The sequence below is a fragment of the Salvelinus alpinus genome, chromosome 7 (assembly GCF_045679555.1).
Source record: "Salvelinus alpinus chromosome 7, SLU_Salpinus.1, whole genome shotgun sequence".
Classification (NCBI taxonomy): domain Eukaryota; kingdom Metazoa; phylum Chordata; class Actinopteri; order Salmoniformes; family Salmonidae; genus Salvelinus; species Salvelinus alpinus.
In genome coordinates, this window is record NC_092092.1 from 11300683 (window position 1) to 11315445 (window position 14763).

Sequence of the window (14763 nt, forward strand, 5' to 3'; positions counted from 1 at the left end):
ACCACAGTCTCAAAGAAAACCATTAGTAACACACTACGCCGTCATGGATTAAAATCCTGCAGCGCACGCAAGGTCCCCCTGCTCAAGCCAGCGCATGTCCAGGCCCGTCTGAAGTTTGCCAATGACCATCTGGATGATCCAGAGGAGGAATGGGAGAAGGTCATGTGGTCTGATGAGACAAAAATAGAGCTTTTTGGTCTAAACTCCACTCGCCGTGTTTGGAGGAAGAAGAAGGATGAGTACAACCCCAAGAACACCATCCCAACCGTGAAGCATGGAGGTGGAAACATCATTCTTTGGGGATGCTTTTCTGCAAAGGGGACAGGACGACTGCACCGTATTGAGGAGAGGATGGATGGGGCCATGTATCGCGAGATCTTGACCAACAACCTCCTTCCCTCAGTAAGAGCATTGAAGATGGGTCGTGGCTGGGTCTTCCAGCATGACAACGACCCGAAACACACAGCCAGGGCAACTAAGGAGTGGCTCCGTAAGAAGCATCTCAAGGTCCTGGAGTGGCCTAGCCAGTCTCCAGACCTGAACCCAATAGAAAATCTTTGGAGGGAGCCGAAAGTCCGTATTGCCCAGCGACAGCCCCGAAACCTGAAGGATCTGGAGAAGGTCTGTATGGAGGAGTGGGCCAAAATCCCTGCTGCAGTGTGTGCAAACCTGGTCAAGAACTACAGGAAACGTATGATCTCTGTAATTGCAAACTAAGGTTTCTGTACCAAATATTAAGTTCTGCTTTTCTGATGTATCAAATACTTATGTCATGCAATAAAATGCCAATTAATTACTTAAAAATCATACAATGTGATTTTCTGGATTTTTGTTTTAGATTCCTTCTCTCACAGTTGAAGTGTACCTATGATAAAAATTACAGACCTCTACATGCTTTGTAAGTAGGAAAACCTGCAAAATCGTCAGTGTATCAAATACTTGTTCTCCCCACTGTATATATATCAACAGGAAAAATAATATGGATTGAATTACTTGTATTTATGTTTTCAGGTATACCAACAGGAAAAAGGACATGGGTTGAATGACTTGTATTTATGTTTTCAGGTATACCTCTACTATTTGTCATCTAAAAATCTTGTATCTATTGACGCACCTCTGATATTTATGGGTAAGGCTGGCCGAGGTGTCTGAAACATTATTTGAAAGCCCTCAGAGTTTAGTTCAGTTTAATGTCATGTTTATAACCACTTTTTTCTCCTCAGGCTTCATATGGAAACATAATGACAAATAGTGTCCTTGAAGCTACCCTGGGAAACATCAGATGAAGCCTCTCGCCTTAGATTTACAGTTACTCTCCTGTTGTGGTCTGAGGATAGAATCTTTCAAGATCGTCCGTCTAGCTTTTAATGTCATGCTACACCCTGTCTTCCATACAAATGCAGGAATCCTATCTCAGAAAAACCTCAAAGATAAAGCTCTGCTATGCCCAGTTGAAAAAACAGTGTCCTTGGGTTCTGGTAACCCATTTAAACCTATGGCTTTCAAAATCCTTTTCCTTTAGGTGAAGCACAGTTCCCTTTTCAACGTTTTTTTGTTGTTGACAATGAGTCATCAATGACTTGAGACCAGCAGTCTGGTCCAGTGTGTTTTTTAAATTATATTTCTATAAACTCTGATCAACCATTTGATATGCTTTCCAATCCTAGTAATACAATTACAGTGAATGGAAAAAAAATGTCATCACAGTTTCAAATGGCACTAACCTGGAAGATGCAACAACAAAGTTGTGAGGGGAATTCAATGTTCCAACCTAGGCCTAGGCTACTGATGAACTATATATTTGGTATATTTGCTGAGCATTGTCAACGGGGGGAGGAGGAATGTTTGTGCCGATTTATGTATTTTCTGATGAATACGTGGCTGTGTCATCACTGCAAAACTTCAAAAGAAACTAGTAGCTTTTATATTCAAATGAATAGATAAATACACATCACAGTTTCTTTATCGCAAATTAATGTCAATATTTTTTGACTCCAATATATTTTCTTCAAAAATTATTATTTTCTGAACATTACTGCAAAAAGAAACACATAGTATTTCCATCTGAAAGAATTTTGCAGATAAGAAATCATTAACGCACGACACGGTTCTCTGAATATCAACATATTCCAACTCAATTAACGTGGGCCCCCAATAGTCATTCAGATTCACATTGTGTCAATCAGGGGAACTTCAAAAAGCCATTTAAGGTGACTCAAGTTAATACTCTTACATTTTGCTCTAATACATTGCCAATTATTTCAACATTAAGCTGTATTATATGGACACACTCCAGTACCCTGTAACTGACTGGTGCGTACCCTTGGGAAGCATTCATATCCTACTGCCCCCACACTAGTTTGCTTAAAGGGATACTGCGAGACTCTGGCAATTAAGCAATTTTTCTTCTACTTACCCAGAGTCAGATTAACTCATGGATACAATTTTTATGTCTCTGCGTGCGGTATGAAGGAAGTTAGACATAGTTTTGTGAGCCAATGCTAACTAGTATTAGCGCAATGACTGGAAGTCTACAGGTATGGTAGCATATGCTAGCTAGAAAAACAGCTTGACTGCCAGAATCTCAAAGTATCCCTTTAACACACTGTATAGATTGAGAATGTTAAGGAGATAGGGAAGGATCAGTAAGGAAGGTTGTTTTGTAGCTAATTGGACATGACGGCCCCTGGCCTACCTTAACATTGTATTTATGACCGCCGCACACAGAGACAAAAAGAGATGGAAGCCTTTTGGTGACTGCAGCGTTATGCTCCTTTCACAGCATTACTAATTCTGCCTTAGAATAAACTCTTATCTCGAAATTGCAGAATCTGGGGTTATAACGTAAATCAATAAGGGGTTTCCTGAAAAAAGGACTTCCACCATGCAACTAAAGACTTTGTATTTAGAGGTGACACCGACTGGGCCGGGAGGCAAAACTTCTAAATAAAAGCCGCACACTCCTACAGTCTCTCTCCTCCCCACAGCTGTTAGGCTGTATTTCACCGTTGTCATGGAGATAGATGTGTAGTACACATGTATGATCTTAATTTGAGACAGTTTGCTACAGCAGAAAAAAAATCCTGCTGCAACAGGAAATGTTAATTATTATGTGGATTGTAATTAAGGGACATTTTGGTAAGGGTTGATTCATTTTTCATAAGGGAAGATCAGGTCAGAAATTTGTAAGTGGGAATTACAAACTTCAGAAGCCTTTTTAAACCTCAAATACACTATAAGTTTACTCCTGCAACATGGGTGATCAAATTAAGATCCTACATCTGAATTGTGACAAAGTGAGATTGATGAGAATGTTCTACTTCTTCCATTAAACTGCCTCATGACCATTCAATCAGGGTATAATGAAGACCTCGCCAGATGTACACTAAATTTAACAACAGTTGGGGTTGTCACTTACGTCACAACATCTTGCACTAAAGCAATTTTAGCCAGAGACGTCTGTAATCAATGCCAATGAAAATATGTTCATAGATTAATAAAACGTTCAAGTTTTAGTTTACAGTTATGATCAAATAGTATATAGTCATAAAAGTATGTTAATATGTTACATTTGAGGAAGTATGGATGATAATAATGCTGACTCCCCAAAATTATGTCAAGAGAGTCAACAGCATGTTGAGAGAGACCATTTAAATCTTCATGTGTTTTTCTACACGTAAGCCATATAGCCTAGTACCGTCAAAACTGTGTTAAGGAGTTTGTTATATAACACCCTGGATATCCTTGGGTTAATGCTAGAATAATGAATAAGCCAAGACATGTACCACTGCTTCAGACTATTGAAACCAGCATGAGAGCACATCCAACCTCCAGACCTTTGCGTGTGGAAAGGACTTTTTTTTGTTGGAAAGGTCACATCTGGAGCAGTGGAAACGCGTTCTCTGGAGTGATGAATCACGCTTCACCATCTGGCGGTCTGATGGACGAATCTGGGTTTAGCGGATGCCAGGAGAACGCTACCTGCCCCAATGTATAGTGTCAACTGTAAAGTTTGGTGGAATATGAATAATGGTCTGGGGCTGTTTTTCATGGTTCGGGCCCCTTAGGTCCAGTGAAGAGAAATCTTAATGCTACAGCATACAATGACATTCTAGACAATTCTATGCTTCCAATTTTGTGGCAACAGTTTGGGGAAGGCCCTTTCCTGTTTCAGCATAACAATGCTCCCGTGCACAAAGCGAGGTCCATACAGAAATGGTTTGTCGAGATCGATGTAGAAGAACTTGACGGGCCTGTGGAGAGCCCTGACCTCAACCCCATCGAACACCTTTGGGATGAATTGGAACGCCGACTGTGAGCCAGGCCTAATTGCCCAACATCAGTGCCCAACCTCAGTAATGCTCTTGTGGCTGAATGGAAGCAAGTCCACGCAGCAATGTTCCAACATCTAGTGGAAAGCCTTCCCAGAGGAGTGGAGGCTGTTATAGCAGCAAAATTGGGGAACCGACTCCATATTAATGCACATGATTTTGGAATGAGATGTTCGACGAGGATGTGTCCACATAGTTTTGGTCATGTAGTGTATGTCCATTAATTATAATCCACATAATAATTCACATTTCCTATTGCTGCAGGAATATTTTCCTGCTGTAACAAACTGGTTCAAATTAAGATCCTACATCGGAAGCACTTTATTTTATGGTACTGTTTCCACTGCTATATTGTTCACACATTGTGATGTAGAAAACTGAGAATAGACCAACCACCTGCCAAGTGCATCAGGTTGCCCACCATTGAGATGTACAGCTGCCGTTCCACTTCCCTTTGGACTTCTTCCCCTTGATTTACTGATTTTGTCAGCAATTAATCTCTTGTTGTCATCCGTTTTCAGCTATTTCCCATATGCCCATGCTCTCCGCTGTTTGGTTTACAGTCTTCACTGTGTCTCGCCAGACTGGCACGGTATACAATAGTTTTAAGGCAAGAGTCTAGCAGAGAGCAGTATGTTTATGTTGACTATCATTTTTAGAATTCCAGTATCACATGGAAACCTTTCTTTCTCATGCATAATAAAAACGTATTTCCTTTTGAGGTTTGTGTTTTAGGGTTTAGCGTATCAGGATTCACGTTTGTTTCCCTGATGTGGTATGATGCTCATCCCTGATGTGACATGCTGCTCGTCTCTAGTTGCTAGGTCATATCCACCATGACACCCTGTTAAATAAACCAGTCCACCAACAGACTGCCAACCGACTGCCATCGTCCCTTAACCCTCTGCAAAGCAAATCAATCCGAGTGGGATTCAATCCGCAAACACAATTCTGATCCTTTGCCCTTCCATCTTGCATAGGTCACATCTGGAGAGATATCATTCTGCAGCACTAGCCCGTCTAATATTGGTTTACAGACCACCAAATCTACTAACCTTGGCAAATACCCCTCCCTCCCTCCAAGATCGCTCAATAGCATCCATTTACCCTCGAGTCTCCTGACGCTGCCTTGGTATTACTTGTCTGTCATCCCACTGTGAGGTTGCAGTCGGCTGCTGTGGACCCTCCTTTCACACAGGCCCTCAAGGCACTCTCACTGTTTAACAGGGGGATGTGAGGCTACATCAAAGATATGGTTCCATGTCTTTGATTTCCCATAATCCACAATCTGGCAAGGCCATGTGGGCCATTCACATTGTACATAGCTGAGCTCAAAATAAGCCATACATCAATGCTTGCTCCGATTTGATTTGCAGAGCTGTCATACAACCACTACTGGAACCATAAACAGATCACTGCCTTTACCTTGCAGCTACAGGTGTAGGATCTTAATTTGATCACCCTGTTGCAGGATAACTTTTCTGCAATGCAGGACATATAAAAAGTGTAGTGTATTTGAGGTTTAAAAAGCCTTGTGAAGTTTGTAACTTCCACTTTGAAATTTCAGATTAGATTTTCCCTTACGACATTTTTTTTGCAACCCCTACAAAAATGTCCATTAAATATAATCCACATAATAATTCATATTTCATGTTTATGTTTATAATTATTTCCCGCTGTAGAAAACTGGCTCAAATTAAGATGCTAAATCTGAACAACCACTGCTGGAACCATTAACAGAGAATTGCCAGTGCCTTACAGCTAATGGTATGGCATTCACCAGCGCTGTTGACGCTATTTACCTAGGAGGAAAACTGCAAACTGGAAGCATCTACAGGTGAGAGGAGTATACGTGTTATTTTCACACTAACCAAAATAATATAGAATAGTGTATGCAGGGATCAAGTGGTAAAAAAAGGTGGGTAAACACTGAGCACCTGTCCAGATGATGGGAAGCTAGTGATGTAAATGTAAACGCTATAACAACACTTGTTTAGCTTATACAGTAGGTGTATAGATACAATTCACTTAATAAACAACCTGCACAAATAGTGTTTACTTGTGTTAACCCTGACCTACATGGCAAAATCTATGCCAAAGTACAGTGCCTTCAGAAAGTATTCAGACCCCTTGACTTTTTCCACATTTTGTTATGTTACAGCCTTATTCTAAAATGTATTTAATAAAAATAAAATACAATTCTCAGAAATCTACACACAATACCCCACAATGACAAAGCGAAAACAGGTTTTTAGAAATTGAGCTCAGGTGCATCTTGTTTCCATTGATCATCCTTGAGATGTTTCTACAACTTGATTAGAGTCCACCTGTGGTAAATTAAATTGATTGTACATGATTTGGAAAGGCACACACCTGTCACCATCAGGTCCACCAGTTGACAGTGCATGTCAGAGCAAAAACCAAGCTATAAGGTCGAAGGAATTGTCCATAGAGCTCAAATCAAATCATCAAATCAAACCGAGACAGGATTGTGTCGAGGCACGGAGCTGAGGAAGGGTACCAAAACATTTCTGCAGCATTGAAGGTCCCCAAGAACACAGTGGCCTCCATCATTCTTAAATGGAAGAAGTTTGGAACCACCAAGACACTTCCTAAAGCTGGCCGCCCAGCCAAACTGAGCAATCGGGGGAGAAAGGCCTTGGTCAGGGAGGAGACCAAGAACCCGATTGTTACTCTGACAGGGCTCCAGATTTCCTCTGTGGAGATGGGAGACAAAATACAGAGAGGTCCTTGATGAAAACCTGCTCCAGAGCGCTCAGGACCTCAGACTGGGGCGAAGGTCACCTTCCAAAGGACAATGACCCTAAGCACGCAGCCAATACAACTCAGGAATGGCTTCAGGACAAGTCTCTGAATGTCCTTGAGTGGCCCAGTCACAGCACGGACTTGCACCCGATCAAACATCTCTGGAGAGACCTGAAAATAGCTGTGCAGCTACGCTCCCCATCCAACCTAACAGAACTTGAGAGGATCTGAAGAGAAGAATTGGAGAAACTCCCCAAATACAGGTGTGCCAAGCTTGTAGTCATACCCAAGAAGACTCGAGGCTGTAACTTCTGCCAAAGGTGCTTCAACAAAGTAATGAGTAAAGGGTCTGAATACTTATGTAAATTTGATTTCTCTTTTTATTTTTAATAAATTAGCAAACATTGTAAAAAAAAAACAGCTTTTGCTTTGTCATTATGGGGTATTGTGTGTAGATTAATAAGGGGGAAAAACTATTTAATACATTTTATAATAAGGCAGTAACCTAACAAAATGTGGAAAAAGACAAGGGGTCTAAATACTTTCTGAATGCACTGTATGTACTGTATGTGTATGTGCCATTATGTTGGAACACAGGCATTGTTCAGAGTGTGCCATTCAGACAAAATAAGCTAAGATTAAATGGCAATTCTAAGCCTTTCAAGGTAGAAATGTATGTATAAGGGGGTTGACATTCAGGGGATGCTTTCAGTGGTGAAATGAGAGAGGTTGTTTGAGCCCAGAACAGATTGCACTCAAACGCTGCACCTTGACAACGCTAGAAAATGAAGTGTTCCGTCACTGGTCTATCGGAGATAGCTGAGGCAGACATTCCAATATCCTCCACAAATCAGAAATATAAAGCTGCTTGTCCCTTTCAGGGTAACATGAAGGAGAAACAATGGAATGATGTCACTAACTGATAGAAAACCAATATGCTATTGGAATTCTGAAAGATAAAGCGAACCTGGATGGAAAACATCTTAAAGAGATAGCCAAGTAGCAAGCCACGTCGTGTTACAACTTCAGAGCATCCTTAGTACAAATTTAACACAAGGGAGATTCTTATGGAGCTCCATTACCAACTTCAAGTGAACATCTTTAATAACCCACTGGACAAAAACTGGTTTAATCAACGTTGTTTCCATGTCATTTCAACAAAAAAATCTATGCGATGACATTTTATCAACGTGGGAAACTAATTGGATTTGCAAAAAAGTCATAAGGGCATTTTCGTAGATTTTTCACCCAACTTTTAACCTAAATCCAGTGATATGGTGACATAATATTATTGATTTCACGTAAAAATTCACATACGTTGGCAACTCAACCAAATATAAATCAAAACTAGACGTTAAACTGACATCTGTGCCCAGTGGGAAGGTACTATACATCTTTCCAGCCATCTGCTCCAACTCTAAGCCCAGAGTGTGGTCCATCTCGCACACCAACAACATTTTGAACTGCGAACAGTAGGCCATGCATTTGTCCACCATTAATGAAGGGGTCATCAACTGTTCAACCACATTCATTCTGTGTTCATCCAGTTCAACAGAGCTGTAACAGTTGCCATTACCTCATGCATGTTTTACATTTAGCTCCCTATACTGTATGTATTGGCCAGCATCAGAAAATCCTTACTGGGGCTTTATGTGCTCCTGAGAAGCACTGTATCAGTATTTCAGCAGTTTATACTGACATAAAAACATAAAATTAAGATAAGGCTTGGTCAAAACAAAGAGTGTTTTTGAATGTGTTATTTTATCTGTGGAGATTGATGGCAAAATTATATGCCTTTTTCTTTCACTGAAGGTTGCTTGCATAGAATTCCTCATCTTAAAAATGATATTTTTTTCAGAGATCAACAGGTTCATCTTGGAGTCCTCTTCTTGTCAATGTCAAATACTAAAGTCTGGTAAACAGAATTTGGGCTCAATGTTCCCACATTGTCAGTCTAAGATAACAGGATTGGACACCAGAGCAGTAGCAGAAGTCTAATTATTAAGGCTTGAGAAGTCACTAAAGACTGTCTTAGCCTTTCCAAAAGCGATGTTCGCAATTCTTCACTGGTAATGATGACAATCAATAGTGGAGAGCAACTTTTGACCATTGATGTGGCGTTCTTCACAGTGCACTAAGCACTGGAGTTGTTTTTGAGACATTAAATTGTGACCTGACCAGTTCTGACTTGGCCTCTGACATTTAAGTGTGACTTCTGAGTCAGTTTGTTTTCTCTTACGAAGTGAAGTCTACCTTTGGGAGCCATCCAAAAGTATCATATCATTACTCTATTGTTCAGACATTAATGGCTCACTGCCTGGCAAAAAAAAGTGTGTGCATGCATGGGGGTGTGACACATGAACTCCTCACCACCTCGTCCTATGGGAATTGATGGTCAGAAAGCATTGACAGATGAGAGGGTGCAATTCAATTCTTTTTTTTTGTTGCTTTCCATCATTTTGGAATGTCTTCAAGTATAAAATACCTTTATCAGATATTCTGCATTCATTAAGGAGTGTTTGAACTTTATGGACATGGACATTATTCCAACGGCAGTGACTTATGAGTCTGATTTGTCAGACAGCTAGTGTGTGCTAAGGCTGCAGGATTTTTCACATTTATCTACCTGCCATTTTGGGGTGGCAGGTAGCCTAGCAGGTAGAGCGCTGGGCCAGTAACTGAAAGGTTGCTAGATCGAATCCCCAAGCTGACAAGGAAAAAAATCTGTCGTTCTGCCCCTGGACAAGGCAGTTAACCCACTGTTCCTTGGCTGTCATTGTAAATAAGAATTTGTTCTTAACTGACTTGCCTAGTTAAATAAAAATAAAAAATCTGATAGGGAATAGAAACTCTAAAGCTGAACTAATACTAAAGGCTCTAGCACCTCCGCATTCATGCTTAAACAGAGGGAGTCCTACGCTACAGTTTGCCCCTTCTTTTAACAAGGAGCTTTTCCCAACTCCTGACAGACCACACTATTTCATCTAAGTCTGCCTTTCTTTCTCTAAAGAGAAAGTGGACATTGGTATTACCGTGAAACGGCTGTATCAGTGATCAAAAACTAGACACCAGCATTAAATTAGCTTTTTTAATCTCGATGTGCCAAGATATCAAATACAATTGTTTCTTAGCCATGGGTAAAACAGTAATGTGATGCTTTCTATTTCCTTCTCTGAAAACAACAATATGTTCAAATTGACAAAGTAGAACCAGAGAGACACAAAATGAAGTGTTACCACAGAATCTTCCATACTGATGGAACTGGGCAAATATCTTGATTGTTTTTTTATTTTTATTAACCTGTTGCTAGTCATATCTAACACATCTAGCAACTTAAATACAGTCCATTCCTAAAGCCAAGTTGTTTATTCACTTAAAAAGCAGACGGGGAGAGACTTGACAATTTACTTTAAGATGTGACTTAATGTAGGAACCCACCAGCAGTAATGCGATCTGAGAACAGCAAACACGTGTCAAAGACCTTTAGAAAATTGCGTGGTATAGAGCACGACTGCACATGACAAGTGCCTTTTGCCAAGCACTTACCTGGACAGTCAGCCTCTGGCTGCTCACCCAGTGAGGAGATCCTCTCAGACAGTTACTCCAAGCAGAACAGCACGGCTGATGCCTCAAAGCATAGCACGGTCACTCACTGATGGGAATGGCTGAAAAGTTCAACGTTGCTGGAGAGCTGGGAGCACATGGATTTCTTTAATAATTTAGTTTTATGGCACGCTGTGTGAGCATCAACCTGGGAATGGATTTCTAGAAATCTGTGTATTTGTTTCACAATTCAGTAGAAAGCAGTAGGCCTACTGTACAAATAAGTAGTGGAATGATCAACATGGACAGAAGTCATTACATCCAAATGACCAGGAGAGACCAGGGTTGGTTGTCACACTTTTTACTCTCGTGTGTATTTTCTAAGCACCAGTATATCTATTTTCAACATTAATAGAAAGACCAAGGTCTTGGGTTGAAATAGGGACCCTTTTTATTCCTCATATCTTATTCCAACATGGAGTTATAAGCAATAAAACATACTCTGTCCACTTGTGACACCCATACCCATTGCGGGGTTGGTTGTCACAATGGTTGCAAATAGCTTCTTCCTGTTCTAATAGGAAATGAAGCAATACAGCACACAGTCTTAGAAACAGACTTTCTTTGATCGAACGGTATTCCTGACAAAATTCAGTATTTTATGCCTTGAGAACAACATATTACATTTTGAGTAAATCTGTGTGTGTGTACAGTAGGTGTGTGTTTGCACACACGTGTACATGTGTGGGTGTGTGACAGAAAAAATGTGCGTGAGAGAGGCTACAAACCCACATAGCAGAGATACCGCTGCCCAACAGACATACTGTATACAGTATATGATGCATTGAGAAGATGCAGTTTAGACATTGTTTGCTAATTGGCAAGATGTCTTACAGATGTATGTAGAATGCCGGCATTCTAAATTCTACAGTTCTACATTGTTTTTATGTCGGCCAGGCATCAACATTCAATTCTGATGTCTCGACGATGTCTTCCCAATGTGCAAAGCTCTCCAAACACATCTTCCCAACGCTCTCCACACTACATATTCCCAACACATTTGTCGTCGGCCAAAAGTGTTCATGTTTACTGGGAAATTAGGTCTTCATAGCAACAGCAGAAAAGACCTTGGGATTTATTGTATTGTAAAAGTGACAATGGTTATGATGGCGTTGATAGTGACAACCAACCCCACATTCCATGCGACAAACGTTTGGACTGGTGTGAACACTCTCTGCACTCGGGAGCGCACCAAACAACGCACGTGGTTCGTTTAAAAAGGGTGGTCTCGGTCCATTAGTACCAAGGTACGGTTCGCTGGAGGTGAGAACACAGTCCGGACCAAACATAGGAAAAGAACCAGAGGCTTGCAGTATTAGCGGTTGTTTGACTGAGAGCATTTTATGAAATGCACACAGTAGCCTACCATAACTTGATACTGTATATCTGAAACATTCTGTGAGTAGCAGTGCATTTATGAGCGCATTCGATGAGATTAGGGGAGATTGGCAAAACTTGGGATATAGGCTGCTGAATATATAGGCTACTGAATATATAGGCTACTGAATATATAGGCTACTGAATATATAGGCTGCTGAATATATAGGCTGCTGGATATATAGGCTGCTGAATATATAGGCTGCTAGAATATGATAGGCTGCTAGGCTACTGAATATATAGGCTGCTGAATATATAGGCTGCTGGATATATAGGCTGCTGAATATATAGGCTACTGAATATATAGGCTGCTAGGCTACTGAATATATAGGCTACTGAATATATAGGCTACTGAATATATAGGACTGAATATATAGGCTACTGAATATATAGGTTACTGAATATATCGGCTGCTGAATATATAGGCTACTGAATATATAGGTTACTGAATATATAGGTTACTGAATATATAGGCTACTGAATATATAGGCTGCTAGGCTACTGAATATATAGGCTACTGAATATATAGGCTGCTGAATATATAGGCTGCTGGATATATAGGCTGCTGAATATATAGGCTACTGAATATATAGGCTGCTAGGCTACTGAATATATAGACTACTGAATATATAGGCTACTGAATATATAGGACTGAATATATAGGCTGCTGAATATATAGGTTACTGAATATATCGGCTGCTGAATATATAGGTTACTGAATATATAGGTTACTGAATATATAGGCTGCTAGACTACTGAATATATAGGCTACTGAATATATCGGCTGCTGAATATATAGGCTACTGAATATATAGGCTACTGAATATATAGGCTACTGAATATATAGGCTGCTAGGCTACTGAATATATAGGCTACTGAATATATAGGCTACTGAATATATTGCGCTGTTTCCTCCCGCATGTTGTTGGAAAACCAAAGCGGAAGTAATATGAAGTTTGGGACACAATTTATGCTTCTTGATAATCATAGATGGAGTTAACATGAGATTCTGTTCACCAATAGGCTAAACAAATTACTTGCATGAACACGTGGTTTTGTTTAGACATTTTAGTTTGTTTAACATTTTGCAATGTGAAACCAACCGGACCATATGAAAAAAATAGAATGTAACAAATAGTTGAACTCTGATTCGAACTGTAGCTCAGAACTATGTGTGAAAACACCCTAAGATGCCAGGTACCACATGGCTTGACCTAACAACTAAAGTATTGGGTTTGGAATGTGGCTATCCCTTTCCTCTTTTCAAAAAACACAATTATTCATGGATACTCCTATAATTCAAACATTTATAAAGAAAATACAAAGACAATTCTTTTTTAACTTTCACCTATGAAAAATCCAAATTCCCCTCACCTCAATGTTTTTACATGCTGACATGAATTGACCAGTTGGATGAGTTCTTTAAAATAATTCACACATTTTAACCTTAAAAATATTACACAGCACCCTCTAGATTGGGAGTAATATGCATTGTGACAACCAACCCCGAGACAACCAACCCCCGAGACAACCAACCCCCGAGACAACCAACCCCCGAGACAACCAACCTCCGAGACAACCAACCTCCGAGACAACCAACCTCCGAGACAACCAACCCCCGAGACAACCAACCCCCGAGACAACCAACCCCCGAGACAACCAACCCCCGAGACAACCAACCCCCGAGACAACCAACCCCCGAGACAACCAACCCCCGAGACAACCAACCCACGAGACAACCAACCCCGAGACAACCAACCCCCGAGACAACCAACCCCCGAGACAACCAACCCCCGAGACAACCAACCTCCGAGACAACCAACCTCCGAGACAACCAACCCCCGAGACAACCAACCCCCGAGACAACCAACCCCCGAGACAACCAACCCCCGAGACAACCAACCCCCGAGACAACCAACCCCCGAGACAACCAACCCCCGAGACAACCAACCCACGAGACAACCAACCCCCGAGACAACCAACCCCCGAGACAACCAACCCCCGAGACAACCAACCCCCGAGACAACCAACCCCCGAGACAACCAACCCCCGAGACAACCAACCCCCGAGACAACCAACCCCCGAGACAACCAACCCCCGAGACAACCAACCCCCGAGACAACCAACCCCCGAGACAACCAACCCCCGAGACAACCAACCCCCGAGACAACCAACCCCCGAGACAACCCCCCCTTTTCCCTCAGAATAGCTTCAATTCGTTAGGGCATGGACTCTACAAGGTGTCGAAAGCGTTCCATAGGGATGCTGGCCCATGTTGACTCCAATGCTTCCCACGGTTGCGTCAAGTTGTCTGGATGTGTAACGGCAGCCTTCCTCCAGCGTAGTTAGTGTCCATGATTTAATAATAAACAACTGAACATGAACACAATACAAAATAACAAATGTGGCAAAACCGAAACAGTCCTATCTGGTGCAATGAACACAAAGACAGAAGACAACCACCCACAAAACCCAACACAAAACAGGCTACCTTAATATGGCTCCCAATCAGAGACAAACGACTAACACCTGCCTCTGATTGGGAACCATATTAGGCCAAACACAGAAACAGGAAAACTAGACACACAACATAGAATTCCCACCCAGCTCACGTCCTGACCAACACTAAAACAAAGAAAAGACAAAAGAACTATGGTCAGAACGTGACAGGATGTCCTTTGTGTGA

The 14763-nt window shown here is 41.2% G+C and overlaps 1 protein-coding gene across 1 annotated transcript in view; it reads right to left on the reverse strand.

The window, feature by feature from the left end:
- Positions 1-14763, reverse strand: part of LOC139580473 (CUB and sushi domain-containing protein 1-like) — a 451300-nt gene that overhangs the window by 363609 nt on the left and 72928 nt on the right. The gene's annotated exons all lie outside the window — the stretch shown is intronic.